Source organism: Schistocerca gregaria, chromosome 5 (genome assembly GCF_023897955.1).
Source record: "Schistocerca gregaria isolate iqSchGreg1 chromosome 5, iqSchGreg1.2, whole genome shotgun sequence".
NCBI lineage: Eukaryota > Metazoa > Arthropoda > Insecta > Orthoptera > Acrididae > Schistocerca > Schistocerca gregaria.
The window spans coordinates 575,938,223-575,964,400 of NC_064924.1; the positions used below are offsets into that span (position 1 = coordinate 575,938,223).

Below are 26,178 nucleotides of genomic sequence, written 5' to 3' on the forward strand. Positions count from 1 at the left end.
GTGCACAGCTTTTGGGATAACGTGGCTCGACTGCGAAATGCGCCTTTCGGCTCCACTCTCTGGCTACAGTTTGCTGTTGTTCACAGTGGCACTGGCGTTGCCCATGGGGCTTCATGTAAGGCGACTGCACGTCGCTCGGCCAACAGCGGCCTACTGCAGACCGACACTTAAGAGACACAAAATACAAATCGACATCGAGAGACAGGCCCTGTCATATGGCACTCGCGACGTATACGCTGAAATTGAATGTAAATAAAACGTCTTTTGTAGTGGGCGCCGCTCCACTGCAGTGTCACACATGGTGAATAAATAGGAAAACAGTAGAACGTCTGTGTAGGGTCATGTTTTTACCTACAGTGCCACCTGCCTGAATGTGTATAAGCATCTGTGGCATCACTCCTTCGCAGCCAAATTGCCACACTAGCTGTGTATCTCTAACAAAGTTGACGTATGTCCTCACCTCGGTGACGGTTAAAACGATGTCGCCACCGGGTGGGCTTGAACCACCAACCTTTCGGTTAACAGCCGAACGCGCTAGCCGATTGCGCCACGGAGGCGTTGAATTTGGCTCACTTTAGCTCTGTATATCAACCCAATTCGTACACATTCTGCAGGAATCTCGCAGAATGGTAACATCTGCTTATGCCTCTTCACATGGATAACGTGCATGCACACTGTAGCGACGCTCATAAACGAATGACATTATACTACAAAATGCATACAAACCACTGTTCTGCCTATGCATTCAGAAAACCTCCTAGGCCAGTAGAATACTTGTCATAGGTTGTAGAACATCCCTTTCATTCAGTGTACTGCCATGTGATAGACATTGCTCGAGGTAGCTCCGCACGTTGCAGGAAAGTTAAAAAAATGGATGCCTTCTGTGAGGTTCGAACTCACGACTCCTGGTTTACGAGACCAGTGATGTACCACTGAGCTAAGAAGGCGGCAGCTCTGAATTTGAGAGCTATCCCCGAATTCTCACTTCATCACACTGAATCTTGCAGCCCTCGACCAGATAATTGATTTGGCGCACTGCTGCTGCTGGGAGTGTCCACATTGCCGTTCACCAAATCTCTCGACTGTTTCGCCCTTACGATCGGCGACGACCGTCAGGCCACCAAAAGTTTGCAGTCTGCAATTTCTTGTCCTAGTGCACAGCTTTTGGGATAACGTGGCTCGACTGCGAAATGCGCCTTTCGGCTCCACTCTCTGGCTACAGTTTGCTGTTGTTCACAGTGGCACTGGCGTTGCCCATGGGGCTTCATGTAAGGCGACTGCACGTCGCTCGGCCAACAGCGGCCTACTGCAGACCGACACTTAAGAGACACAAAATACAAATCGACATCGAGAGACAGGCCCTGTCATATGGCACTCGCGACGTATACGCTGAAATTGAATGTAAATAAAACGTCTTTTGTAGTGGGCGCCGCTCCACTGCAGTGTCACACATGGTGAATAAATAGAAAAACAGTAGAACGTCTGTGTAGGGTCATGTTTTTACCTACAGTGCCACCTGCCTGAATGTGTATAAGCATCTGTGGCATCACTCCTTCGCAGCCAAATTGCCACACTAGCTGTGTATCTCTAACAAAGTTGACGTATGTCCTCACCTCGGTGACGGTTAAAACGATGTCGCCACCGGGTGGGCTTGAACCACCAACCTTTCGGTTAACAGCCGAACGCGCTAGCCGATTGCGCCACGGAGGCGTTGACTTTGGCTCATTTGTGCTCTCTATATCAACGCAATTCGTACACATTCTGCAGGAATCTCGCAGAATGGTAGCATCTGCTTATGCCTCTTCACATGGATAACGTGCATGCACACTGTAGCGACGCTCATAAACGAATGACATTATACTACAAAATGCATACAAACCACTGTTATGCCTATGCATTCAGAAAACCTCCTAGGCCAGTAGAATACTTGTCATAGGTTGTAGAACATCCCTTTCATTTAGTGTACTGCCATGTGATAGACATTGCTCGAGGTAGCTCCGCACATTGCAGGAAAGTTAAAAAAATGGATGCCTTCTGTGAGGTTCCAACTCACGACTCCTGGTTTACTAGACCAGTGATGTACCACTGAGCTAAGAAGGCGGCAGCTCTGAATTTGCGAGCTATCCCCGAATTCTCACTTCATCACACTGAATCTTGCAGCCCTCGACCAGATAATTGATTTGGCGCACTGCTGCTGCTGGGAGTGTCCACATTGCCGTTCACCAAATCTCTCGACTGTTTCGCCCTTACGATCGGCGACGACCGTCAGGCCTCCAAAAGTTTGCAGTCTGCAATTTCTTGTCCTAGTGCACAGCTTTTGGGATAACGTGGCTCGACTGCGAAATGCGCCTTTCGGCTCCACTCTCTGGCCACAGTTTGCTGTTGTTCACAGTGGCACTGGCGTTGCCCATGGGGCTTCATGTAAGGCGACTGCACGTCGCTCGGCCAACAGCGGCCTACTGCAGACCGACACTTAAGAGACACAAAATACAAATCGACATCGAGAGACAGGCCCTGTCATATGGCACTCGCGACGTATACGCTGAAATTGAATGTAAATAAAACGTCTTTTGTAGTGAGCGGCGCTCCACTGCAGTGTCACACATGGTGAATAAATAGGAAAACAGTAGAACGTCTGTGTAGGGTCATGTTTATACCTACAGTGCCACCTGCCTGAATGTGTATAAGCATCTGTGGCATCACTCCTTCGCAGCCAAATTGCCACACTAGCTGTGTATCTCTAACAAAGTTGACGTATGTCCTCACCTCGGTGACGGTTAAAACGATGTCGCCCCCGGGTGGGCTTGAACCACCAACCTTTCGGTTAACAGCCGAACGCGCTAGCCGATTGCGCCACGGAGGCGTTGACTTTGGCTCACTTGTGCTCTCTATATCAACGCAATTCGTACACATTCTGCAGGAATCTCGCAGAATGGTAGCATCTGCTTATGCCTCTTCACATGGATAACGTGCATGCACACTGTAGCGACGCTCATAAACGAATGACATTATACTACAAAATGCATACAAACCACTGTTCTGCCTATGCATTCAGAAAACCTCCTAGGCCAGTAGAATACTTGTCATAGGTTGTAGAACATCCCTTTCATTCAGTGTACTGCCATGTGATAGACATTGCTCGAGGTAGCTCCGCACGTTGCAGGAAAGTTAAAAAAATGTATGCCTTCTGAGAGGTTCGAACTCACGACTCCTGGTTTACGAGACCAGTGATGTACCACTGAGCTAAGAAGGCGGCAGCTCTGAATTTGAGAGCTATCCCCGAATTCTCACTTCATCACACTGAATCTTGCAGCCCTCGACCAGATAATTGATTTGGCGCACTGCTGCTGCTGGGAGTGTCCACATTGCCGTTCACTAAATCTCTCGACTGTTTCGCCCTTACGATCGGCGACGACCATCAGGCCACCAAAAGTTTGCAGTCTGCAATTTCTTGTCCTAGTGCACAGCTTTTGGGATAACGTGGCTCGACTGCGAAATGCGCCTTTCGGCTCCACTCTCTGGCTACAGTTTGCTGTTGTTCACAGTGGCACTGGCGTTGCCCATGGGGCTTCATGTAAGGCGACTGCACGTCGCTCGGCCAACAGCGGCCTACTGCAGACCGACACTTAAGAGACACAAAATACAAATCGACATCGAGAGACAGGCCCTGTCATATGGCACTCGCGACGTATACGCTGAAATTGAATGTAAATAAAACGTCTTTTGTAGTGGGCGCCGCTCCACTGCAGTGTCACACATGGTGAATAAATAGGAAAACAGTAGAACGTCTGTGTAGGGTCATGTTTTTACCTACAGTGCCACCTGCCTGAAAGTGTGTAAGCATCTGTGGCATCACTCCTTCGCAGCCAAATTGCCACACTAGCTGTGTATCTCTAACAAAGTTGACGTATGTCCTCACCTCGGTGACGGTTAAAACGATTTCGCCCCCGGGTGGGCTTGAACCACCAACCTTTCGGTTAACAGCCGAAGGCGCTAGCCGATTGCGCCACGGAGGCGTTGACTTTGGCTCACTTGTGCTCTCTATATCAACGCAATTCGTACACATTCTGCAGGAATCTCGCAGAATGGTAGCATCTGCTTATGCCTCTTCACATGGATAACGTGCATGCACACTGTAGCGACGCTCATAAACGAATGACATTATACTACAAAATGCATACAAACCACTGTTCTGCCTATGCATTCAGAAAACCTCCTAGGCCAGTAGAATACTTGACATAGGTTGTAGAACATCCCTTTCATTCAGTGTACTGCCATGTGATAGACATTGCTCGAGGTAGCTCCGCACGTTGCAGGAAAGTTAAAAAAATGGATGCCTTCTGTGAGGTTCCAACTCACGACTCCTGGTTTACGAGACCAGTGATGTACCACTGAGCTAAGAAGGCGGCAGCTTTGAATTTGCGAGCTATCCCCGAATTCTCACTTCATCACACTGTATCTTGCAGCCCTCGACCAGATAATTGATTTGGCGCACTGCTGCTGCTGGGAGTGTCCACATTGCCGTTCACCAAATCTCTCGACTGTTTCGCCCTTACGATCGGCGACGACCGTCAGGCCACCAAAAGTTTGCAGTCTGCAATTTCTTGTCCTAGTGCACAGCTTTTGGGATAACGTGGCTCGACTGCGAAATGCGCCTTTCGGCTCCACTCTCTGGCTACAGTTTGCTGTTGTTCACAGTGGCACTGGCGTTGCCCATGGGGCTTCATGTAAGGCGACTGCACGTCGCTCGGCCAACAGCGGCCTACTGCAGACCGACACTTAAGAGACACAAAATACAAATCGACATCGAGAGACAGGCCCTGTCATATGGCACTCGCGACGTATACGCTGAAATTGAATGTAAATAAAACGTCTTTTGTAGTGGGCGCCGCTCCACTGCAGTGTCACACATGGTGAATAAATAGGAAAACAGTAGAACGTCTGTGTAGGGTCATGTTTTTACCTACAGTGCCACCTGCCTGAATGTGTGTAAGCATCTGTGGCATCACTCCTTCGCAGCCAAATTGCCACACTAGCTGTGTATCTCTAACAAAGTTGACGTATGTCCTCACCTAGGTGACGGTTAAAACGATTTCGCCCCCGGGTGGGCTTGAACCACCAACCTTTCGGTTAACAGCCGAAGGCGCTAGCCGATTGCGCCACGGAGGCGTTGACTTTGGCTCACTTGTGCTCTCTATATCAACGCAATTCGTACACATTCTGCAGGAATCTCGCAGAATGGTAGCATCTGCTTATGCCTCTTCACATGGATAACGTGCATGCACACTGTAGCGACGCTCATAAACGAATGACATTATACTACAAAATGCTTACAAACCACTGTTCTGCCTATGCATTCAGAAAACCTCCTAGGCCAGTAGAATACTTGACATAGGTTGTAGAACATCCCTTTCATTCAGTGTACTGCCATGTGATAGACATTGCTCGAGGTAGCTCCGCACGTTGCAGGAAAGTTAAAAAAATGGATGCCTTCTGTGAGGTTCCAACTCACGACTCCTGGTTTACGAGACCAGTGATGTACCACTGAGCTAAGAAGGCGGCAGCTTTGAATTTGCGAGCTATCCCCGAATTCTCACTTCATCACACTGTATCTTGCAGCCCTCGACCAGATAATTGATTTGGCGCACTGCTGCTGCTGGGAGTGTCCACATTGCCGTTCACCAAATCTCTCGACTGTTTCGCCCTTACGATCGGCGACGACCGTCAGGCCACCAAAAGTTTGCAGTCTGCAATTTCTTGTCCTAGTGCACAGCTTTTGGGATAACGTGGCTCGACTGCGAAATGCGCCTTTCGGCTCCACTCTCTGGCTACAGTTTGCTGTTGTTCACAGTGGCACTGGCGTTGCCCATGGGGCTTCATGTAAGGCGACTGCACGTCGCTCGGCCAACAGCGGCCTACTGCAGACCGACACTTAAGAGACACAAAATACAAATCGACATCGAGAGACAGGCCCTGTCATATGGCACTCGCGACGTATACGCTGAAATTGAATGTAAATAAAACGTCTTTTGTAGTGGGCGCCGCTCCACTGCAGTGTCACACATGGTGAATAAATAGGAAAACAGTAGAACGTCTGTGTAGGGTCATGTTTTTACCTACAGTGCCACCTGCCTGAATGTGTATAAGCATCTGTGGCATCACTCCTTCGCAGCCAAATTGCCACACTAGCTGTGTATCTCTAACAAAGTTGACGTATGTCCTCACCTCGGTGACGGTTAAAACGATGTCGCCACCGGGTGGGCTTGAACCACCAACCTTTCGGTTAACAGCCAAACGCGCTAGCCGATTGCGCCACGGAGGCGTTGAATTTGGCTCACTTTAGCTCTGTATATCAACCCAATTCGTACACATTCTGCAGGAATCTCGCAGAATGGTAGCATCTGCTTATGCCTCTTCACATGGATAACGTGCATGCACACTGTAGCGACGCTCATAAACGAATGACATTATACTACAAAATGCATACAAACCACTGTTCTGCCTATGCATTCAGAAAACCTCCTAGGCCAGTAGAATACTTGTCATAGGTTGTAGAACATCCCTTTCATTCAGTGTACTGCCATGTGATAGACATTGCTCGAGGTAGCTCCGCACGTTGCAGGAAAGTTAAAAAAATGGATGCCTTCTGTGAGGTTCGAACTCACGACTCCTGGTTTACGAGACCAGTGATGTACCACTGAGCTAAGAAGGCGGCAGCTCTGAATTTGAGAGCTATCCCCGAATTCTCACTTCATCACACTGAATCTTGCAGCCCTCGACCAGATAATTGATTTGGCGCACTGCTGCTGCTGGGAGTGTCCACATTGCCGTTCACCAAATCTCTCGACTGTTTCGCCCTTACGATCGGCGACGACCGTCAGGCCACCAAAAGTTTGCAGTCTGCAATTTCTTGTCCTAGTGCACAGCTTTTGGGATAACGTGGCTCGACTGCGAAATGCGCCTTTCGGCTCCACTCTCTGGCTACAGTTTGCTGTTGTTCACAGTGGCACTGGCGTTGCCCATGGGGCTTCATGTAAGGCGACTGCACGTCGCTCGGCCAACAGCGGCCTACTGCAGACCGACACTTAAGAGACACAAAATACAAATCGACATCGAGAGACAGGCCCTGTCATATGGCACTCGCGACGTATACGCTGAAATTGAATGTAAATAAAACGTCTTTTGTAGTGGGCGCCGCTCCACTGCAGTGTCACACATGGTGAATAAATAGAAAAACAGTAGAACGTCTGTGTAGGGTCATGTTTTTACCTACAGTGCCACCTGCCTGAATGTGTATAAGCATCTGTGGCATCACTCCTTCGCAGCCAAATTGCCACACTAGCTGTGTATCTCTAACAAAGTTGACGTATGTCCTCACCTCGGTGACGGTTAAAACGATTTCGCCCCCGGGTGGGCTTGAACCACCAACCTTTCGGTTAACAGCGGAACCCGCTAGCCGATTGCGCCACGGAGGCGTTGACTTTAGCTCACTTGTGCTCTCTATATCAACGCAATTCGTACACATTCTGCAGGAATCTCGCAGAATGGTAGCATCTGCTTATGCCTCTTCACATGGATAACGTGCATGCACACTGTAGCGACGCTCATAAACGAATGACATTATACTACAAAATGCATACAAACCACTGTTCTGCCTATGCATTCAGAAAACCTCCTAGGCCAGTAGAATACTTGTCATAGGTTGTAGAACATCCCTTTCATTCAGTGTACTGCCATGTGATAGACATTGCTCGAGGTAGCTCCGCACGTTGCAGGAAAGTTAAAAAAATGGATGCCTTCTGTGAGGTTCGAACTCACGACTCCTGGTTTACGAGACCAGTGATGTACCACTGAGCTAAGAAGGCGGCAGCTCTGAATTTGCGAGCTATCCCCGAATTCTCACTTCATCACACTGAATCTTGCAGCCCTCGACCAGATAATTGATTTGGCGCACTGCTGCTGCTGGGAGTGTCCACATTGCCGTTCACCAAATCTCTCGACTGTTTCGCCCTTACGATCGGCGACGACCGTCAGGCCACCAAAAGTTTGCAGTCTGCAATTTCTTGTCCTAGTGCACAGCTTTTGGGATAACGTGGCTCGACTGCGAAATGCGCCTTTCGGCTCCACTCTCTGGCTACAGTTTGCTGTTGTTCACAGTGGCACTGGCGTTGCCCATGGGGCTTCATGTAAGGCGACTGCACGTCGCTCGGCCAACAGCGGCCTACTGCAGACCGACACTTAAGAGACACAAAATACAAATCGACATCGAGAGACAGGCCCTGTCATATGGCACTCGCGACGTATACGCTGAAATTGAATGTAAATAAAACGTCTTTTGTAGTGGACGCCGCTCCACTGCAGTGTCACACATGGTGAATAAATAGGAAAACAGTAGAACGTCTGTGTAGGGTCATGTTTTTACCTACAGTGCCACCTGCCTGAATGTGTATAAGCATCTGTGGCATCACTCCTTCGCAGCCAAATTGCCACACTAGCTGTGTATCTCTAACAAAGTTGACGTATGTCCTCACCTCGGTGACGGTTAAAACGATTTCGCCCCCGGGTGGGCTTGAACCACCAACCTTTCGGTTAACAGCGGAACCCGCTAGCCGATTGCGCCACGGAGGCGTTGACTTTAGCTCACTTGTGCTCTCTATATCAACGCAATTCGTACACATTCTGAAGGAATCTCGCAGAATGGTAGCATCTGCTTATGCCTCTTCACATGGATAACGTGCATGCACACTGTAGCGACGCTCATAAACGAATGACATTATACTACAAAATGCATACAAACCACTGTTCTGCCTATGCATTCAGAAAACCTCCTAGGCCAGTAGAATACTTGTCATAGGTTGTAGAACATCCCTTTCATTCAGTGTACTGCCATGTGATAGACATTGCTCGAGGTAGCTCCGCACGTTGCAGGAAAGTTAAAAAAATGGATGCCTTCTGTGAGGTTCGAACTCACGATGCCTGGTTTAGGAGACCAGTGATGTACCACTGAGCTAAGAAGGCGGCAGCTCTGAATTTGCGAGCTATCCCCGAATTCTCACTTCATCACACTGAATCTTGCAGCCCTCGACCAGATAATTGATTTGGCGCACTGCTGCTGCTGGGAGTGTCCACATTGCCGTTCACCAAATCTCTCGACTGTTTCGCCCTTACGATCGGCGACGACCGTCAGGCCACCAAAAGTTTGCAGTCTGCAATTTCTTGTCCTAGTGCACAGCTTTTGGGATAACGTGGCTCGACTGCGAAATGCGCCTTTCGGCTCCACTCTCTGGCTACAGTTTGCTGTTGTTCACAGTGGCACTGGCGTTGCCCATGGGGCTTCATGTAAGGCGACTGCACGTCGCTCGGCCAACAGCGGCCTACTGCAGACCGACACTTAAGAGACACAAAATACAAATCGACATCGAGAGACAGGCCCTGTCATATGGCACTCGCGACGTATACGCTGAAATTGAATGTAAATAAAACGTCTTTTGTAGTGGGCGCCGCTCCACTGCAGTGTCACACATGGTGAATAAATAGGAAAACAGTAGAACGTCTGTGTAGGGTCATGTTTTTACCTACAGTGCCACCTGCCTGAATGTGTATAAGCATCTGTGGCATCACTCCTTCGCAGCCAAATTGCCACACTAGCTGTGTATCTCTAACAAAGTTGACGTATGTCCTCACCTCGGTGACGGTTAAAACGATGTCGCCACCGGGTGGGCTTGAACCACCAACCTTTCGGTTAACAGCCGAACGCGCTAGCCGATTGCGCCACGGAGGCGTTGAATTTGGCTCACTTTAGCTCTGTATATCAACCCAATTCGTACACATTCTGCAGGAATCTCGCAGAATGGTAACATCTGCTTATGCCTCTTCACATGGATAACGTGCATGCACACTGTAGCGACGCTCATAAACGAATGACATTATACTACAAAATGCATACAAACCACTGTTCTGCCTATGCATTCAGAAAACCTCCTAGGCCAGTAGAATACTTGTCATAGGTTGTAGAACATCCCTTTCATTCAGTGTACTGCCATGTGATAGACATTGCTCGAGGTAGCTCCGCACGTTGCAGGAAAGTTAAAAAAATGGATGCCTTCTGTGAGGTTCGAACTCACGACTCCTGGTTTACGAGACCAGTGATGTACCACTGAGCTAAGAAGGCGGCAGCTCTGAATTTGCGAGCTATCCCCGAATTCTCACTTCATCACACTGAATCTTGCAGCCCTCGACCAGATAATTGATTTGGCGCACTGCTGCTGCTGGGAGTGTCCACATTGCCGTTCACCAAATCTCTCGACTGTTTCGCCCTTACGATCGGCGACGACCGTCAGGCCACCAAAAGTTTGCAGTCTGCAATTTCTTGTCCTAGTGCACAGCTTTTGGGATAACGTGGCTCGACTGCGAAATGCGCCTTTCGGCTCCACTCTCTGGCTACAGTTTGCTGTTGTTCACAGTGGCACTGGCGTTGCCCATGGGGCTTCATGTAAGGCGACTGCACGTCGCTCGGCCAACAGCGGCCTACTGCAGACCGACACTTAAGAGACACAAAATACAAATCGACATCGAGAGACAGGCCCTGTCATATGGCACTCGCGACGTATACGCTGAAATTGAATGTAAATAAAACGTCTTTTGTAGTGGGCGCCGCTCCACTGCAGTGTCACACATGGTGAATAAATAGAAAAACAGTAGAACGTCTGTGTAGGGTCATGTTTTTACCTACAGTGCCACCTGCCTGAATGTGTATAAGCATCTGTGGCATCACTCCTTCGCAGCCAAATTGCCACACTAGCTGTGTATCTCTAACAAAGTTGACGTATGTCCTCACCTCGGTGACGGTTAAAACGATGTCGCCACCGGGTGGGCTTGAACCACCAACCTTTCGGTTAACAGCGGAACCCGCTAGCCGATTGCGCCACGGAGGCGTTGACTTTAGCTCACTTGTGCTCTCTATATCAACGCAATTCGTACACATTCTGCAGGAATCTCGCAGAATGGTAGCATCTGCTTATGCCTCTTCACATGGATAACGTGCATGCACACTGTAGCGACGCTCATAAACGAATGACATTATACTACAAAATGCATACAAACCACTGTTCTGCCTATGCATTCAGAAAACCTCCTAGGCCAGTAGAATACTTGTCATAGGTTGTAGAACATCCCTTTCATTCAGTGTACTGCCATGTGATAGACATTGCTCGAGGTAGCTCCGCACGTTGCAGGAAAGTTAAAAAAATGGATGCCTTCTGTGAGGTTCGAACTCACGACTCCTGGTTTACGAGACCAGTGATGTACCACTGAGCTAAGAAGGCGGCAGCTCTGAATTTGCGAGCTATAACCGAATTCTCACTTCATCACACTGAATCTTGCAGCCCTCGACCAGATAATTGATTTGGCGCACTGCTGCTGCTGGGAGTGTCCACATTGCCGTTCACCAAATCTCTCGACTGTTTCGCCCTTACGATCGGCGACGACCGTCAGGCCACCAAAAGTTTGCAGTCTGCAATTTCTTGTCCTAGTGCACAGCTTTTGGGATAACGTGGCTCGACTGCGAAATGCGCCTTTCGGCTCCACTCTCTGGCTACAGTTTGCTGTTGTTCACAGTGGCACTGGCGTTGCCCATGGGGCTTCATGTAAGGCGACTGCACGTCGCTCGGCCAACAGCGGCCTACTGCAGACCGACACTTAAGAGACACAAAATACAAATCGACATCGAGAGACAGGCCCTGTCATATGGCACTCGCGACGTATACGCTGAAATTGAATGTAAATAAAACGTCTTTTGTAGTGGACGCCGCTCCACTGCAGTGTCACACATGGTGAATAAATAGGAAAACAGTAGAACGTCTGTGTAGGGTCATGTTTTTACCTACAGTGCCACCTGCCTGAATGTGTATAAGCATCTGTGGCATCACTCCTTCGCAGCCAAATTGCCACACTAGCTGTGTATCTCTAACAAAGTTGACGTATGTCCTCACCTCGGTGACGGTTAAAACGATTTCGCCCCCGGGTGGGCTTGAACCACCAACCTTTCGGTTAACAGCGGAACCCGCTAGCCGATTGCGCCACGGAGGCGTTGACTTTAGCTCACTTGTGCTCTCTATATCAACGCAATTCGTACACATTCTGCAGGAATCTCGCAGAATGGTAGCATCTGCTTATGCCTCTTCACATGGATAACGTGCATGCACACTGTAGCGACGCTCATAAACGAATGACATTATACTACAAAATGCATACAAACCACTGTTCTGCCTATGCATTCAGAAAACCTCCTAGGCCAGTAGAATACTTGTCATAGGTTGTAGAACATCCCTTTCATTCAGTGTACTGCCATGTGATAGACATTGCTCGAGGTAGCTCCGCACGTTGCAGGAAAGTTAAAAAAATGGATGCCTTCTGTGAGGTTCGAACTCACGATGCCTGGTTTAGGAGACCAGTGATGTACCACTGAGCTAAGAAGGCGGCAGCTCTGAATTTGCGAGCTATCCCCGAATTCTCACTTCATCACACTGAATCTTGCAGCCCTCGACCAGATAATTGATTTGGCGCACTGCTGCTGCTGGGAGTGTCCACATTGCCGTTCACCAAATCTCTCGACTGTTTCGCCCTTACGATCGGCGACGACCGTCAGGCCACCAAAAGTTTGCAGTCTGCAATTTCTTGTCCTAGTGCACAGCTTTTGGGATAACGTGGCTCGACTGCGAAATGCGCCTTTCGGCTCCACTCTCTGGCTACAGTTTGCTGTTGTTCACAGTGGCACTGGCGTTGCCCATGGGGCTTCATGTAAGGCGACTGCACGTCGCTCGGCCAACAGCGGCCTACTGCAGACCGACACTTACGAGACACAAAATACAAATCGACATCGAGAGACAGGCCCTGTCATATGGCACTCGCGACGTATACGCTGAAATTGAATGTAAATAAAACGTCTTTTGTAGTGGGCGCCGCTCCACTGCAGTGTCACACATGGTGAATAAATAGGAAAACAGTAGAACGTCTGTGTAGGGTCATGTTTTTACCTACAGTGCCACCTGCCTGAATGTGTATAAGCATCTGTGGCATCACTCCTTCGCAGCCAAATTGCCACACTAGCTGTGTATCTCTAACAAAGTTGACGTATGTCCTCACCTCGGTGACGGTTAAAACGATGTCGCCACCGGGTGGGCTTGAACCACCAACCTTTCGGTTAACAGCCAAACGCGCTAGCCGATTGCGCCACGGAGGCGTTGACTTTGGCTCACTTGTGCTCTCTATATCAACGCAATTCGTACACATTCTGCAGGAATCTCGCAGAATGGTAGCATCTGCTTATGCCTCTTCACATGGATAACGTGCATGCACACTGTAGCGACGCTCATAAACGAATGACATTATACTACAAAATGCATACAAACCACTGTTCTGCCTATGCATTCAGAAAACCTCCTAGGCCAGTAGAATACTTGTCATAGGTTGTAGAACATCCCTTTCATTCAGTGTACTGCCATGTGATAGATATTGCTCGAGGTAGCTCCGCACGTTGCAGGAAAGTAAAAAAAATTGATGCCTTCTGTGAGGTTCGAACTCACGACTCCTGGTTTACGAGACCAGCGATGTACCACTGAGCTAAGAAGGCGGCAGCTCTGAATTTGCGAGCTATCCCCGAATTCTCACTTCATCACACTGAATCTTGCAGCCCTCGACCAGATAATTGATTTGGCGCACTGCTGCTGCTGGGAGTGTCCACATTGCCGTTCACCAAATCTCTCGACTGTTTCGCCCTTACGATCGGCGACGACCGTCAGGCCACCAAAAGTTTGCAGTCTGCAATTTCTTGTCCTAGTGCACAGCTTTTGGGATAACGTGGCTCGACTGCGAAATGCGCCTTTCGGCTCCACTCTCTGGCTACAGTTTGCTGTTGTTCACAGTGGCACTGGCGTTGCCCATGGGGCTTCATGTAAGGCGACTGCACGTCGCTCGGCCAACAGCGGCCTACTGCAGACCGACACTTAAGAGACACAAAATACAAATCGACATCGAGAGACAGGCCCTGTCATATGGCACTCGCGACGTATACGCTGAAATTGAATGTAAATAAAACGTCTTTTGTAGTGGGCGCCGCTCCACTGCAGTGTCACACATGGTGAATAAATAGAAAAACAGTAGAACGTCTGTGTAGGGTCATGTTTTTACCTACAGTGCCACCTGCCTGAATGTGTATAAGCATCTGTGGCATCACTCCTTCGCAGCCAAATTGCCACACTAGCTGTGTATCTCTAACAAAGTTGACGTATGTCCTCACCTCGGTGACGGTTAAAACGATGTCGCCACCGGGTGGGCTTGAACCACCAACCTTTCGGTTAACAGCGGAACCCGCTAGCCGATTGCGCCACGGAGGCGTTGACTTTAGCTCACTTGTGCTCTCTATATCAACGCAATTCGTACACATTCTGCAGGAATCTCGCAGAATGGTAGCATCTGCTTATGCCTCTTCACATGGATAACGTGCATGCACACTGTAGCGACGCTCATAAACGAATGACATTATACTACAAAATGCATACAAACCACTGTTCTGCCTATGCATTCAGAAAACCTCCTAGGCCAGTAGAATACTTGTCATAGGTTGTAGAACATCCCTTTCATTCAGTGTACTGCCATGTGATAGACATTGCTCGAGGTAGCTCCGCACGTTGCAGGAAAGTTAAAAAAATGGATGCCTTCTGTGAGGTTCGAACTCACGACTCCTGGTTTACGAGACCAGTGATGTACCACTGAGCTAAGAAGGCGGCAGCTCTGAACTTGCGAGTTATCCCCGAATTCTCACTTCATCACACTGAATCTTGCAGCCCTCGACCAGATAATTGATTTGGCGCACTGCTGCTGCTGGGAGTGTCCACATTGCCGTTCACCAAATCTCTCGACTGTTTCGCCCTTACGATCGGCGACGACCGTCAGGCCACCAAAAGTTTGCAGTCTGCAATTTCTTGTCCTAGTGCACAGCTTTTGGGATAACGTGGCTCGACTGCGAAATGCGCCTTTCGGCTCCACTCTCTGGCTACAGTTTGCTGTTGTTCACAGTGGCACTGGCGTTGCCCATGGGGCTTCATGTAAGGCGACTGCACGTCGCTCGGCCAACAGCGGCCTACTGCAGACCGACACTTAAGAGACACAAAATACAAATCGACATCGAGAGACAGGCCCTGTCATATGGCACTCGCGACGTATACGCTGAAATTGAATGTAAATAAAACGTCTTTTGTAGTGGGCGCCGCTCCACTGCAGTGTCACACATGGTGAATAAATAGGAAAACAGTAGAACGTCTGTGTAGGGTCATGTTTTTACCTACAGTGCCACCTGCCTGAATGTGTATAAGCATCTGTGGCATCACTCCTTCGCAGCCAAATTGCCACACTAGCTGTGTATCTCTAACAAAGTTGACGTATGTCCTCACCTCGGTGACGGTTAAAACGATTTCGCCCCCGGGTGGGCTTGAACCACCAACCTTTCGGTTAACAGCGGAACCCGCTAGCCGATTGCGCCACGGAGGCGTTGACTTTGGCTCACTTGTGCTCTCTATATCAACGCAATTCGTACACATTCTGCAGGAATCTCGCAGAATGGTAGCATCTGCTTATGCCTCTTCACATGGATAACGTGCATGCACACTGTAGCGACGCTCATAAACGAATGACATTATACTACAAAATGCATACAAACCACTGTTCTGCCTATGCATTCAGAAAACCTCCTAGGCCAGTAGAATACTTGTCATAGGTTGTAGAACATCCCTTTCATTCAGTGTACTGCCATGTGATAGACATTGCTCGAGGTAGCTCCGCACGTTGCAGGAAAGTTAAAAAAAATGGATGCCTTCTGTGAGGTTCGAACTCACGACTCCTGGTTTACGAGACCAGTGATGTACCACTGAGCTAAGAAGGCGGCAGCTCTGAATTTGCGAGTTATCCCCGAATTCTCACTTCATCACACTGAATCTTGCAGCCCTCGACCAGATAATTGATTTGGCGCACTGCTGCTGCTGGGAGTGTCCACATTGCCGTTCACCAAATCTCTCGACTGTTTCGCCCTTACGATCGGCGACGACCGTCAGGCCACCAAAAGTTTGCAGTCTGCAATTTCTTGTCCTAGTGCACAGCTTTTGGGATAACGTGGCTCGACTGCGAAATGCGCCTTTCGGCTCCACTCTCTGGCTACAGTTTGCTGTTGTTCACAGTGGCACTGGCGTTGCCCATGGGGCTTCATGTAAGGCGACTGCACGTCGCTCGGCCAACAGCGGCCTACTGCAGACCGACACTTAAGAGACACAAAATACAAATCGACATCGAGAGACAGGCCCTGTCATATGGCACTCGCGACGTATACGCTGAAATTGAATGTAAATAAAACGTCTTTTGTAGTGGGCGCCGCTCCACTGCAGTGTCACACATGGTGAATAAATAGGAAAACAGTAGAACGTCTGTGTAGGGTCATGTTTTTACCTACAGTGCCACCTGCCTGAATGTGTATAAGCATCTGTGGCATCACTCCTTCGCAGCCAAATTGCCACACTAGCTGTGTATCTCTAACAAAGTTGACGTATGTCCTCACCTCGGTGACGGTTAAAACGATTTCGCCCCCGGGTGGGCTTGAACCACCAACCTTTCGGTTAACAGCGGAACCCGCTAGCCGATTGCGCCACGGAGGCGTTGACTTTAGCTCACTTGTGCTCTCTATATCAACGCAATTCGTACACATTCTGCAGGAATCTCGCAGAATGGTAGCATCTGCTTATGCCTCTTCACATGGATAACGTGCATGCACACTGTAGCGACGCTCATAAACGAATGACATTATACTACAAAATGCATACAAACCACTGTTCTGCCTATGCATTCAGAAAACCTCCTAGGCCAGTAGAATACTTGTCATAGGTTGTAGAACATCCCTTTCATTCAGTGTACTGCCATGTGATAGACATTGCTCGAGGTAGCTCCGCACGTTGCAGGAAAGTTAAAAAAATGGATGCCTTCTGTGAGGTTCGAACTCACGATGCCTGGTTTAGGAGACCAGTGATGTACCACTGAGCTAAGAAGGCGGCAGCTCTGAATTTGCGAGCTATCCCCGAATTCTCACTTCATCACACTGAATCTTGCAGCCCTCGACCAGATAATTGATTTGGCGCACTGCTGCTGCTGGGAGTGTCCACATTGCCGTTCACCAAATCTCTCGACTGTTTCGCCCTTACGATCGGCGACGACCGTCAGGCCACCAAAAGTTTGCAGTCTGCAATTTCTTGTCCTAGTGCACAGCTTTTGGGATAACGTGGCTCGACTGCGAAATGCGCCTTTCGGCTCCACTCTCTGGCTACAGTTTGCTGTTGTTCACAGTGGCACTGGCGTTGCCCATGGGGCTTCATGTAAGGCGACTGCACGTCGCTCGGCCAACAGCGGCCTACTGCAGACCGACACTTACGAGACACAAAATACAAATCGACATCGAGAGACAGGCCCTGTCATATGGCACTCGCGACGTATACGCTGAAATTGAATGTAAATAAAACGTCTTTTGTAGTGGGCGCCGCTCCACTGCAGTGTCACACATGGTGAATAAATAGGAAAACAGTAGAACGTCTGTGTAGGGTCATGTTTTTACCTACAGTGCCACCTGCCTGAATGTGTATAAGCATCTGTGGCATCACTCCTTCGCAGCCAAATTGCCACACTAGCTGTGTATCTCTAACAAAGTTGACGTATGTCCTCACCTCGGTGACGGTTAAAACGATGTCGCCACCGGGTGGGCTTGAACCACCAACCTTTCGGTTAACAGCCAAACGCGCTAGCCGATTGCGCCACGGAGGCGTTGACTTTGGCTCACTTGTGCTCTCTATATCAACGCAATTCGTACACATTCTGCAGGAATCTCGCAGAATGGTAGCATCTGCTTATGCCTCTTCACATGGATAACGTGCATGCACACTGTAGCGACGCTCATAAACGAATGACATTATACTACAAAATGCATACAAACCACTGTTCTGCCTATGCATTCAGAAAACCTCCTAGGGCAGTAGAATACTTGTCATAGGTTGTAGAACATCCCTTTCATTCAGTGTACTGCCATGTGATAGATATTGCTCGAGGTAGCTCCGCACGTTGCAGGAAAGTAAAAAAAATTGATGCCTTCTGTGAGGTTCGAACTCACGACTCCTGGTTTACGAGACCAGCGATGTACCACTGAGCTAAGAAGGCGGCAGCTCTGACTTTGCGAGCTATCCCCGAATTCTCACTTCATCACACTGAATCTTGCAGCCCTCGACCAGATAATTGATTTGGCGCACTGCTGCTGCTGGGAGTGTCCACATTGCCGTTCACCAAATCTCTCGACTGTTTCGCCCTTACGATCGGCGACGACCGTCAGGCCACCAAAAGTTTGCAGTCTGCAATTTCTTGTCCTAGTGCACAGCTTTTGGGATAACGTGGCTCGACTGCGAAATGCGCCTTTCGGCTCCACTCTCTGGCTACAGTTTGCTGTTGTTCACAGTGGCACTGGCGTTGCCCATGGGGCTTCATGTAAGGCGACTGCACGTCGCTCGGCCAACAGCGGCCTACTGCAGACCGACACTTAAGAGACACAAAATACAAATCGACATCGAGAGACAGGCCCTGTCATATGGCACTCGCGACGTATACGCTGAAATTGAATGTAAATAAAACGTCTTTTGTAGTGGGCGCCGCTCCACTGCAGTGTCACACATGGTGAATAAATAGAAAAACAGTAGAACGTCTGTGTAGGGTCATGTTTTTACCTACAGTGCCACCTGCCTGAATGTGTATAAGCATCTGTGGCATCACTCCTTCGCAGCCAAATTGCCACACTAGCTGTGTATCTCTAACAAAGTTGACGTATGTCCTCACCTCGGTGACGGTTAAAACGATTTCGCCCCCGGGTGGGCTTGAACCACCAACCTTTCGGTTAACAGCGGAACCCGCTAGCCGATTGCGCCTCGGAGGCGTTGACTTTAGCTCACTTGTGCTCTCTATATCAACGCAATTCGTACACATTCTGCAGGAATCTCGCAGAATGGTAGCATCTGCTTATGCCTCTTCACATGGATAACGTGCATGCACACTGTAGCGACGCTCATAAACGAATGACATTATACTACAAAATGCATACAAACCACTGTTCTGCCTATGCATTCAGAAAACCTCCTAGGCCAGTAGAATACTTGTCATAGGTTGTAGAACATCCCTTTCATTCAGTGTACTGCCATGTGATAGACATTGCTCGAGGTAGCTCCGCACGTTGCAGGAAAGTTAAAAAAATGGATGCCTTCTGTGAGGTTCGAACTCACGACTCCTGGTTTACGAGACCAGTGATGTACCACTGAGCTAAGAAGGCGGCAGCTCTGAATTTGCGAGTTATCCCCGAATTCTCACTTCATCACACTGAATCTTGCAGCCCTCGACCAGATAATTGATTTGGCGCACTGCTGCTGCTGGGAGTGTCCACATTGCCGTTCACCAAATCTCTCGACTGTTTCGCCCTTACGATCGGCGACGACCGTCAGGCCACCAAAAGTTTGCAGTCTGCAATTTCTTGTCCTAGTGCACAGCTTTTGGGATAACGTGGCTCGACTGCGAAATGCGCCTTTCGGCTCCACTCTCTGGCTACAGTTTGCTGTTGTTCACAGTGGCACTGGCGTTGCCCATGGGGCTTCATGTAAGGCGACTGCACGTCGCTCGGCCAACAGCGGCCTACTGCAGACCGACACTTAAGAGACACAAAATACAAATCGACATCGAGAGACAGGCCCTGTCATATGGCACTCGCGACGTATACGCTGAAATTGAATGTAAATAAAACGTCTTTTGTAGTGGGCGCCGCTCCACTGCAGTGTCACACATGGTGAATAAATAGGAAAACAGTAGAACGTCTGTGTAGGGTCATGTTTTTACCTACAGTGCCACCTGCCTGAATGTGTATAAGCATCTGTGGCATCACTCCTTCGCAGCCAAATTGCCACACTAGCTGTGTATCTCTAACAAAGTTGACGTATGTCCTCACCTCGGTGACGGTTAAAACGATTTCGCCCCCGGGTGGGCTCGAACCACCAACCTTTCGGTTAACAGCCGAACGCGCTAGCCGATTGCGCCACGGAGGCGTTGACTTTGGCTCACTTGTGCTCTCTATTTCAACGCAATTCGTACACATTCTGCAGGAATCTCGCAGAATGGTAGCATCTGCTTATGCCTCTTCACATGGATAACGTGCATGCACACTGTAGCGACGCTCATAAACGAATGACATTATACTACAAAATGCATACAAACCACTGTTCTGCCTATGCATTCAGAAAACCTCCTAGGCCAGTAGAATACTTGTCATAGGTTGTAGAACATCCCTTTCATTCAGTGTACTGCCATGTGATAGACATTGCTCGAGGTAGCTCCGCACGTTGCAGGAAAGTTAAAAAAATGGATGCCTTCCGTGAGGTTCGAACTCACGACTCTTGGTTTACGAGACCAGTGCTCTACCACTGAGCTAAGAAGGCGGCAGCTTTGATTTTGCGAGCTATCCCCGAATTCTCACTTCATCACACTGAATCTTGCAGCCCTCGACCAGATAATTGATTTGGCGCACTGCTGCTGCTGGGAGTGTCCACATTGCCGTTCTCCAAATCACTCGACTGTTTCGCCCTTACGATCGGCGACGACCGTCAGGCCACCAAACGTTTGCGGCCTGCAATTTCTTGTCCTAGTGCACAGCTTGTGGGATAACGTGGCTCGACTGCGAAATGCGCCTTTCGGCTCCACTCTCTGGCTACAGTTTGCTGTTGTTCACAGTGGCACTGGCGTTGCCCATGGGGCTTCATGTAAGGCGACTGCACGTCGCTCGGCCAACAGCGGCCTACTGCAGACCGACACTTAAGAGACACAAAATACAAATCGACATCGAGAGACAGGCCCTGTCATATGGCACTCGCGACGTATACGCTGAAATTGAATGTAAATAAAACGTCTTTTGTAGTGGGCGCCGCTCCACTGCAGTGTCACACATGGTGAATAAATAGGAAAACAGTAGAACGTCTGTGTAGGGTCATGTTTTTACCTACAGTGCCACCTGCCTGAATGTGTATAAGCATCTGTGGCATCACTCCTTCGCAGCCAAATTGCCACACTAGCTGTGTATCTCTAACAAAGTTGACGTATGTCCTCACCTCGGTGACGGTTAAAACGATTTCGCCCCCGGGTGGGCTCGAACCACCAACCTTTCGGTTAACAGCCGAACGCGCTAGCCGATTGCGCCACGGAGGCGTTGACTTTGGCTCACTTGTGCTCTCTATTTCAACGCAATTCGTACACATTCTGCAGGAATCTCGCAGAATGGTAGCATCTGCTTATGCCTCTTCACATGGATAACGTGCATGCACACTGTAGCGACGCTCATAAACGAATGACATTATACTACAAAATGCATACAAACCACTGTTCTGCCTATGCATTCAGAAAACCTCCTAGGCCAGTAGAATACTTGTCATAGGTTGTAGAACATCCCTTTCATTCAGTGTACTGCCATGTGATAGACATTGCTCGAGGTAGCTCCGCACGTTGCAGGAAAGTTAAAAAAATGGATGCCTTCCGTGAGGTTCGAACTCACGACTCTTGGTTTACGAGACCAGTGCTCTACCACTGAGCTAAGAAGGCGGCAGCTTTGATTTTGCGAGCTATCCCCGAATTCTCACTTCATCACACTGAATCTTGCAGCCCTCGACCAGATAATTGATTTGGCGCACTGCTGCTGCTGGGAGTGTCCACATTGCCGTTCTCCAAATCACTCGACTGTTTCGCCCTTACGATCGGCGACGACCGTCAGGCCACCAAACGTTTGCGGCCTGCAATTTCTTGTCCTAGTGCACAGCTTGTGGGATAACGTGGCTCGACTGCGAAATGCGCCTTTCGGCTCCACTCTCTGGCTACAGTTTGCTGTTGTTCACAGTGGCACTGGCGTTGCCCATGGGGCATCATGTAAGGCGACTGCACGTCGCTCGGCCAACAGCGGCCTACTGCAGACCGACACTTATGAGAGACAAATTACAAATCGACATCGAGAGACAGGCCCTGTCATATGGCACTCGCGACGTATACGCTCAAATGGAATGTAAATAAAACGTCTTTTGTAGTGGGCGTCGCTCCACTGCAGTGTCACACATGGTGAATAAATAGGAAAACAGTAGAACGTCTGTGTAGGGCCATGTTTTTACCTACAGTGCCACCTGCCTGAATGTGTATAAGCATCTGTGGCATCACTCCTTCGCAGCCAAATTGCCACACTAGCTGTGTATCTCTAACAAAGTTGATGTATGTCCTCACCTCGGTGACGGTTAAAACGATTTCGCCCCCGTGTGGGCTCGAACCACCAACCTTTCGGTTAACAGCCGAACGCGCTAGCCGATTGCGCCACGGAGGCGTTGACTTTGGCTCACTTTTGCTCTCTATATCAACGCAATTCGTACACATTCTGCAGGAATCTCGCAGAATGGTAGCATCTGCTTATGCCTCTTCACATGGATAACGTGCATGCACACTGTAGCGACGCTCATAAACGAATGACATTATACTACAAAATGCATACAAACCACTGTTCTGCCTATGCATTCAGAAAACCTCCTAGGCCAGTAGAATACTTGTCATAGGTTGTAGAACATCCCTTTCATTCAGTGTACTGCCATGTGATAGATATTGCTCGAGGTAGCTCCGCACGTTGCAGGAAAGTTAAAAAAATGGATGCCTTCTGTGAGGTTCGAACTCACGACTCCTGGTTTACGAGACCAGTGCTCTACCACTGAGCTAAGAAGGCGGCAGCTTTGAATTTGCGAGCTATCCCCGAACTCTCACTTCATCACACTGAATCTTGCAGCCCTCGACCAGATAATTGATTTGGCGCACTGCTGCTGCTGGGAGTGTCCACATTGCCGTTCTCCAAATCTCTCGACTGTTTCGCCCTTACGATCGGCGACGACCGTCAGGCCACCAAACGTTTGCGGCCTGCAATTTCTTGTCCTAGTGCACAGCTTGTGGGATAACGTGGCTCGACTGCGAAATGCGCCTTTCGGCTCCACTCTCTGGCTACAGTTTGCTGTTGTTCACAGTGGCACTGGCGTTGCCCATGGGGCTTCGTGTAAGGCGACTGCACGTCGCTCGGCCAACAGCGGCCTACTGCAGACCGACACTTAAGAGACACAAAATACAAATCGACATCGAGAGACAGGCCCTGTCATATGGCACTCGCGACGTATACGCTCAAATTGAATGTAAATAAAACGTCTTTTGTAGTGGGCGTCGCTCCACTGCAGTGTCACACATGGTGAATAAATAGGAAAACAGTAGAACGTCTGTGTAGGGCCATGTTTTTACCTACAGTGCCACCTGCCTGAATGTGTATAAGCATCTGTGGCATCACTCCTTCGCAGCCAAATTGCCACACTAGCTGTGTATCTCTAACAAAGTTGATGTATGTCCTCACCTCGGTGACGGTTAAAACGATTTCGCCCCCGGGTGGGCTCGAACCACCAACCTTTCGGTTAACAGCCGAACGCGCTAGCCGATTGCGCCACGGAGGCGTTGACTTTGGCTCACTTGCGCTCTCTATATCAACGCAATTCGTACACATTCTGCAGGAATCTCGCAGAATGGTAGCATCTGCTTATGCCTCTTCACATGGATAACGTGCATGCACACTGTAGCGACGCTCATAAACGAATGACATTATACTACAAAATGCATACAAACCACTGTTCTGCCTATGCATTCAGAAAACCTCCTAGGCCAGTAGAATACTTGTCATAGGTTGAAGAACATCCCTTTCATTCAGTGTACTGCCATGTGATAGATATTGCTCGAGGTAGCTCCGCACGTTGCAGGAAAGTTAAAAAAATGGATGCCTTCTGTGAGGTTCGAACTCACGACTCCTGGTTTACGAGACCAGTGCTCTACCACTGAGCTAAGAAGGCGGCAGCTTTGAATTTGCGAGCTATCCCCGAATTCTCACTTCATCACACTGAATCTTGCAGCCCTCGACCAGATAATTGATTTGGCGCACTGCTGCTGCTGGGAGTGTCCACATTGCCGTTCTCCAAATCTCTCCACTGTTTCGCCCTTACGATCGGCGACGACCGTCAGGCCACCAAACGTTTGCGGTCTGCAATTTCTTGTCCTAGTGCACAGCTTGTGGGATAACGTGGCTCGACTGCGAAATGCGCCTTTCGGCTCCACTCTCTGGCTACAGTTTGCTGTTGTTCACAGTGACACTGGCGTTGCCCATGGGGCTTCATGTAAGGCGACTGCACGTCGCTCGGCCAACAGCGGCCCACTGCAGACCGACACTTAAGAGACACAAAATACAAATCGACATCGACAGACAGGCCCTGTCATATGGCACTCGCGACGTATACGCTCAAATTGAATGTAAATAAAACGTCTTTTGTAGTGGGCGTCGCTCCACTGCAGTGTCACACATGGTGAATAAATAGGAAAACAGTAGAACGTCTGTGTAGGGCCATGTTTTTACCTACAGTGCCACCTGCCTGAATGTGTATAAGCATCTGTGGCATCACTCCTTCGCAGCCAAATTGCCACACTAGCTGTGGATCTCTAACAAAGTTGATGTATGTCCTCACCTCGGTGACGGTTAAAACGATTTCGCCCCCCGGTGGGCTCGAACCACCAACCTTTCGGTTAACAGCCGAACACGCTAGCCGATTGCGCCACGGAGGCGTTGACTTTGGCTCACTTGTGCTCTGTATATCAACGCAATTCGTACACATTCTGCAGGAATCTCGCAGAATGGTAGCATCTGCTTATGCCTCTTCACATGGATAACGTGCATGCACACTGTAGCGACGCTCATAAACGAATGACATTATACTACAAAATGCATACAAACCACTGTTCTGCCTATGCATTCAGAAAACCTCCTGACCAGTAGAATACTTGACATGGGTTGTAGAACATCCCTTTCATTCAGTGTACTGCCATGTGATAGATATTGCTCGAGGTAGCTCCGCACGTTGCAGGAAAGTTAAAAAAATGGATGCCTCCTGTGAGGTTCGAACTCACGACTCCTGGTTTACGAGACCAGTGCTCTACCACTGAGCTAAGAAGGCGGCAGCTTTGAATTTGCGAGCTATCCCCGAATTCTCACTTCATCACACTGAATCTTGCAGCCCTCGACCAGATAATTGATTTGGCGCACTGCTGCTGCTGGGAGTGTCCACATTGCCGTTCTCCAAATCTCTCCACTGTTTCGCCCTTACGATCGGCGACGACCGTCAGGCCACCAAACGTTTGCGGTCTGCAATTTCTTGTCCTAGTGCACAGCTTGTGGGATAACGTGGCTCGACTGCGAAATGCGCCTTTCGGCTCCACTCTCTGGCTACAGTTTGCTGTTGTTCACAGTGGCACTGGCGTTGCCCATGGGGCTTCATGTAAGGCGACTGCACGTCGCTCGGCCAACAGCGGCCTACTGCAGACCGACACTTAAGAGACACAAAATACAAATCGACATCGAGAGACAGGCCCTGTCATATGGCACTCGCGACGTATACGCTCAAATTGAATGTAAATAAAACGTCTTTTGTAGAGGGCGTCGCTCCACTGCAGTGTCACACATGGTGAATAAATAGGAAAACAGTAGAACGTCTGTGTAGGGCCATGTTTTTACCTACAGTGCCACCTGCCTGAATGTGTATAAGCATCTGTGGCATCACTCCTTCGCAGCCAAATTGCCACACTAGCTGTGTATCTCTAACAAAGTTGACGTATGTCCTCACCTCGGTGACGGTTAAAACGATTTCGCCCCGGGTGGGCTCGAACCACCAACCTTTCGGTTAACAGCCGAACGCGCTAGCCGATTGCGCCACGGAGGCGTTGACTTTGGCTCACTTGTGCTCTCTATATCAACGCAATTCGTACACATTCTGCAGGAATCTCGCAGAATGGTAGCATCTGCTTATGCCTCTTCACATGGATAACACGTGCATGCACACTGTAGCGACGCTCATAAACGAATGACATTATACTACAAATTGCATACAAACCACTGTTCTGCCTATGCATTCAGAAAACCTCCTAGGCCAGTAGAATACTTGTCATAGGTTGAAGAACATCCCTTTTATTCAGTGT

The 26,178-nt window shown here is 49.2% G+C and overlaps 39 non-coding genes across 39 annotated transcripts; all 39 read right to left on the minus strand.

Moving 5' to 3' along the window:
- Positions 1-483: 483 nt before the first annotated feature.
- Positions 484-557, minus strand: Trnan-guu (transfer RNA asparagine (anticodon GUU)). Its single transcript has one exon. It is a non-coding gene; the product is annotated as a tRNA-Asn (tRNA).
- A 318-nt stretch (positions 558-875) lies between these two features.
- Positions 876-947, minus strand: Trnat-cgu (transfer RNA threonine (anticodon CGU)). Its single transcript has one exon. It is a non-coding gene; the product is annotated as a tRNA-Thr (tRNA).
- A 689-nt stretch (positions 948-1,636) lies between these two features.
- Positions 1,637-1,710, minus strand: Trnan-guu (transfer RNA asparagine (anticodon GUU)). Its single transcript has one exon. It is a non-coding gene; the product is annotated as a tRNA-Asn (tRNA).
- Positions 1,711-2,789: 1,079 nt separating this feature from the next.
- Positions 2,790-2,863, minus strand: Trnan-guu (transfer RNA asparagine (anticodon GUU)). Its single transcript has one exon. It is a non-coding gene; the product is annotated as a tRNA-Asn (tRNA).
- Positions 2,864-3,181: 318 nt separating this feature from the next.
- Trnat-cgu (transfer RNA threonine (anticodon CGU)) lies at positions 3,182-3,253 on the minus strand. The gene has a single exon. It is a non-coding gene; the product is annotated as a tRNA-Thr (tRNA).
- A 689-nt stretch (positions 3,254-3,942) lies between these two features.
- Positions 3,943-4,016, minus strand: Trnan-guu (transfer RNA asparagine (anticodon GUU)). Its single transcript has one exon. It is a non-coding gene; the product is annotated as a tRNA-Asn (tRNA).
- A 1,079-nt stretch (positions 4,017-5,095) lies between these two features.
- Positions 5,096-5,169, minus strand: Trnan-guu (transfer RNA asparagine (anticodon GUU)). The gene has a single exon. It is a non-coding gene; the product is annotated as a tRNA-Asn (tRNA).
- A 1,079-nt stretch (positions 5,170-6,248) lies between these two features.
- Trnan-guu (transfer RNA asparagine (anticodon GUU)) lies at positions 6,249-6,322 on the minus strand. Its single transcript has one exon. It is a non-coding gene; the product is annotated as a tRNA-Asn (tRNA).
- A 318-nt stretch (positions 6,323-6,640) lies between these two features.
- On the minus strand, positions 6,641-6,712 carry Trnat-cgu (transfer RNA threonine (anticodon CGU)). Its single transcript has one exon. It is a non-coding gene; the product is annotated as a tRNA-Thr (tRNA).
- Positions 6,713-7,401: 689 nt separating this feature from the next.
- Trnan-guu (transfer RNA asparagine (anticodon GUU)) lies at positions 7,402-7,475 on the minus strand. The gene has a single exon. It is a non-coding gene; the product is annotated as a tRNA-Asn (tRNA).
- Positions 7,476-7,793: 318 nt separating this feature from the next.
- Positions 7,794-7,865, minus strand: Trnat-cgu (transfer RNA threonine (anticodon CGU)). Its single transcript has one exon. It is a non-coding gene; the product is annotated as a tRNA-Thr (tRNA).
- Positions 7,866-8,554: 689 nt separating this feature from the next.
- Trnan-guu (transfer RNA asparagine (anticodon GUU)) lies at positions 8,555-8,628 on the minus strand. Its single transcript has one exon. It is a non-coding gene; the product is annotated as a tRNA-Asn (tRNA).
- Positions 8,629-8,946: 318 nt separating this feature from the next.
- On the minus strand, positions 8,947-9,018 carry Trnar-ccu (transfer RNA arginine (anticodon CCU)). Its single transcript has one exon. It is a non-coding gene; the product is annotated as a tRNA-Arg (tRNA).
- Positions 9,019-9,707: 689 nt separating this feature from the next.
- Positions 9,708-9,781, minus strand: Trnan-guu (transfer RNA asparagine (anticodon GUU)). Its single transcript has one exon. It is a non-coding gene; the product is annotated as a tRNA-Asn (tRNA).
- Positions 9,782-10,099: 318 nt separating this feature from the next.
- On the minus strand, positions 10,100-10,171 carry Trnat-cgu (transfer RNA threonine (anticodon CGU)). Its single transcript has one exon. It is a non-coding gene; the product is annotated as a tRNA-Thr (tRNA).
- Positions 10,172-11,252: 1,081 nt separating this feature from the next.
- On the minus strand, positions 11,253-11,324 carry Trnat-cgu (transfer RNA threonine (anticodon CGU)). The gene has a single exon. It is a non-coding gene; the product is annotated as a tRNA-Thr (tRNA).
- A 689-nt stretch (positions 11,325-12,013) lies between these two features.
- Trnan-guu (transfer RNA asparagine (anticodon GUU)) lies at positions 12,014-12,087 on the minus strand. Its single transcript has one exon. It is a non-coding gene; the product is annotated as a tRNA-Asn (tRNA).
- A 318-nt stretch (positions 12,088-12,405) lies between these two features.
- On the minus strand, positions 12,406-12,477 carry Trnar-ccu (transfer RNA arginine (anticodon CCU)). Its single transcript has one exon. It is a non-coding gene; the product is annotated as a tRNA-Arg (tRNA).
- A 689-nt stretch (positions 12,478-13,166) lies between these two features.
- On the minus strand, positions 13,167-13,240 carry Trnan-guu (transfer RNA asparagine (anticodon GUU)). Its single transcript has one exon. It is a non-coding gene; the product is annotated as a tRNA-Asn (tRNA).
- Positions 13,241-13,558: 318 nt separating this feature from the next.
- Trnat-cgu (transfer RNA threonine (anticodon CGU)) lies at positions 13,559-13,630 on the minus strand. Its single transcript has one exon. It is a non-coding gene; the product is annotated as a tRNA-Thr (tRNA).
- Positions 13,631-14,711: 1,081 nt separating this feature from the next.
- On the minus strand, positions 14,712-14,783 carry Trnat-cgu (transfer RNA threonine (anticodon CGU)). The gene has a single exon. It is a non-coding gene; the product is annotated as a tRNA-Thr (tRNA).
- A 689-nt stretch (positions 14,784-15,472) lies between these two features.
- On the minus strand, positions 15,473-15,546 carry Trnan-guu (transfer RNA asparagine (anticodon GUU)). The gene has a single exon. It is a non-coding gene; the product is annotated as a tRNA-Asn (tRNA).
- A 319-nt stretch (positions 15,547-15,865) lies between these two features.
- Positions 15,866-15,937, minus strand: Trnat-cgu (transfer RNA threonine (anticodon CGU)). Its single transcript has one exon. It is a non-coding gene; the product is annotated as a tRNA-Thr (tRNA).
- Positions 15,938-16,626: 689 nt separating this feature from the next.
- Trnan-guu (transfer RNA asparagine (anticodon GUU)) lies at positions 16,627-16,700 on the minus strand. The gene has a single exon. It is a non-coding gene; the product is annotated as a tRNA-Asn (tRNA).
- Positions 16,701-17,018: 318 nt separating this feature from the next.
- On the minus strand, positions 17,019-17,090 carry Trnar-ccu (transfer RNA arginine (anticodon CCU)). Its single transcript has one exon. It is a non-coding gene; the product is annotated as a tRNA-Arg (tRNA).
- Positions 17,091-17,779: 689 nt separating this feature from the next.
- Positions 17,780-17,853, minus strand: Trnan-guu (transfer RNA asparagine (anticodon GUU)). The gene has a single exon. It is a non-coding gene; the product is annotated as a tRNA-Asn (tRNA).
- Positions 17,854-18,171: 318 nt separating this feature from the next.
- On the minus strand, positions 18,172-18,243 carry Trnat-cgu (transfer RNA threonine (anticodon CGU)). Its single transcript has one exon. It is a non-coding gene; the product is annotated as a tRNA-Thr (tRNA).
- A 1,081-nt stretch (positions 18,244-19,324) lies between these two features.
- Positions 19,325-19,396, minus strand: Trnat-cgu (transfer RNA threonine (anticodon CGU)). Its single transcript has one exon. It is a non-coding gene; the product is annotated as a tRNA-Thr (tRNA).
- Positions 19,397-20,085: 689 nt separating this feature from the next.
- On the minus strand, positions 20,086-20,159 carry Trnan-guu (transfer RNA asparagine (anticodon GUU)). Its single transcript has one exon. It is a non-coding gene; the product is annotated as a tRNA-Asn (tRNA).
- Positions 20,160-20,477: 318 nt separating this feature from the next.
- Positions 20,478-20,549, minus strand: Trnat-cgu (transfer RNA threonine (anticodon CGU)). Its single transcript has one exon. It is a non-coding gene; the product is annotated as a tRNA-Thr (tRNA).
- Positions 20,550-21,238: 689 nt separating this feature from the next.
- Trnan-guu (transfer RNA asparagine (anticodon GUU)) lies at positions 21,239-21,312 on the minus strand. Its single transcript has one exon. It is a non-coding gene; the product is annotated as a tRNA-Asn (tRNA).
- Positions 21,313-21,630: 318 nt separating this feature from the next.
- On the minus strand, positions 21,631-21,702 carry Trnat-cgu (transfer RNA threonine (anticodon CGU)). The gene has a single exon. It is a non-coding gene; the product is annotated as a tRNA-Thr (tRNA).
- A 689-nt stretch (positions 21,703-22,391) lies between these two features.
- On the minus strand, positions 22,392-22,465 carry Trnan-guu (transfer RNA asparagine (anticodon GUU)). Its single transcript has one exon. It is a non-coding gene; the product is annotated as a tRNA-Asn (tRNA).
- Positions 22,466-22,783: 318 nt separating this feature from the next.
- Trnat-cgu (transfer RNA threonine (anticodon CGU)) lies at positions 22,784-22,855 on the minus strand. The gene has a single exon. It is a non-coding gene; the product is annotated as a tRNA-Thr (tRNA).
- A 689-nt stretch (positions 22,856-23,544) lies between these two features.
- Positions 23,545-23,618, minus strand: Trnan-guu (transfer RNA asparagine (anticodon GUU)). The gene has a single exon. It is a non-coding gene; the product is annotated as a tRNA-Asn (tRNA).
- A 318-nt stretch (positions 23,619-23,936) lies between these two features.
- Trnat-cgu (transfer RNA threonine (anticodon CGU)) lies at positions 23,937-24,008 on the minus strand. The gene has a single exon. It is a non-coding gene; the product is annotated as a tRNA-Thr (tRNA).
- A 689-nt stretch (positions 24,009-24,697) lies between these two features.
- Trnan-guu (transfer RNA asparagine (anticodon GUU)) lies at positions 24,698-24,771 on the minus strand. Its single transcript has one exon. It is a non-coding gene; the product is annotated as a tRNA-Asn (tRNA).
- Positions 24,772-25,088: 317 nt separating this feature from the next.
- Trnat-cgu (transfer RNA threonine (anticodon CGU)) lies at positions 25,089-25,160 on the minus strand. Its single transcript has one exon. It is a non-coding gene; the product is annotated as a tRNA-Thr (tRNA).
- A 688-nt stretch (positions 25,161-25,848) lies between these two features.
- Positions 25,849-25,923, minus strand: Trnan-guu (transfer RNA asparagine (anticodon GUU)). Its single transcript has one exon. It is a non-coding gene; the product is annotated as a tRNA-Asn (tRNA).
- Between the last annotated feature and the right edge of the window lie 255 nt (positions 25,924-26,178).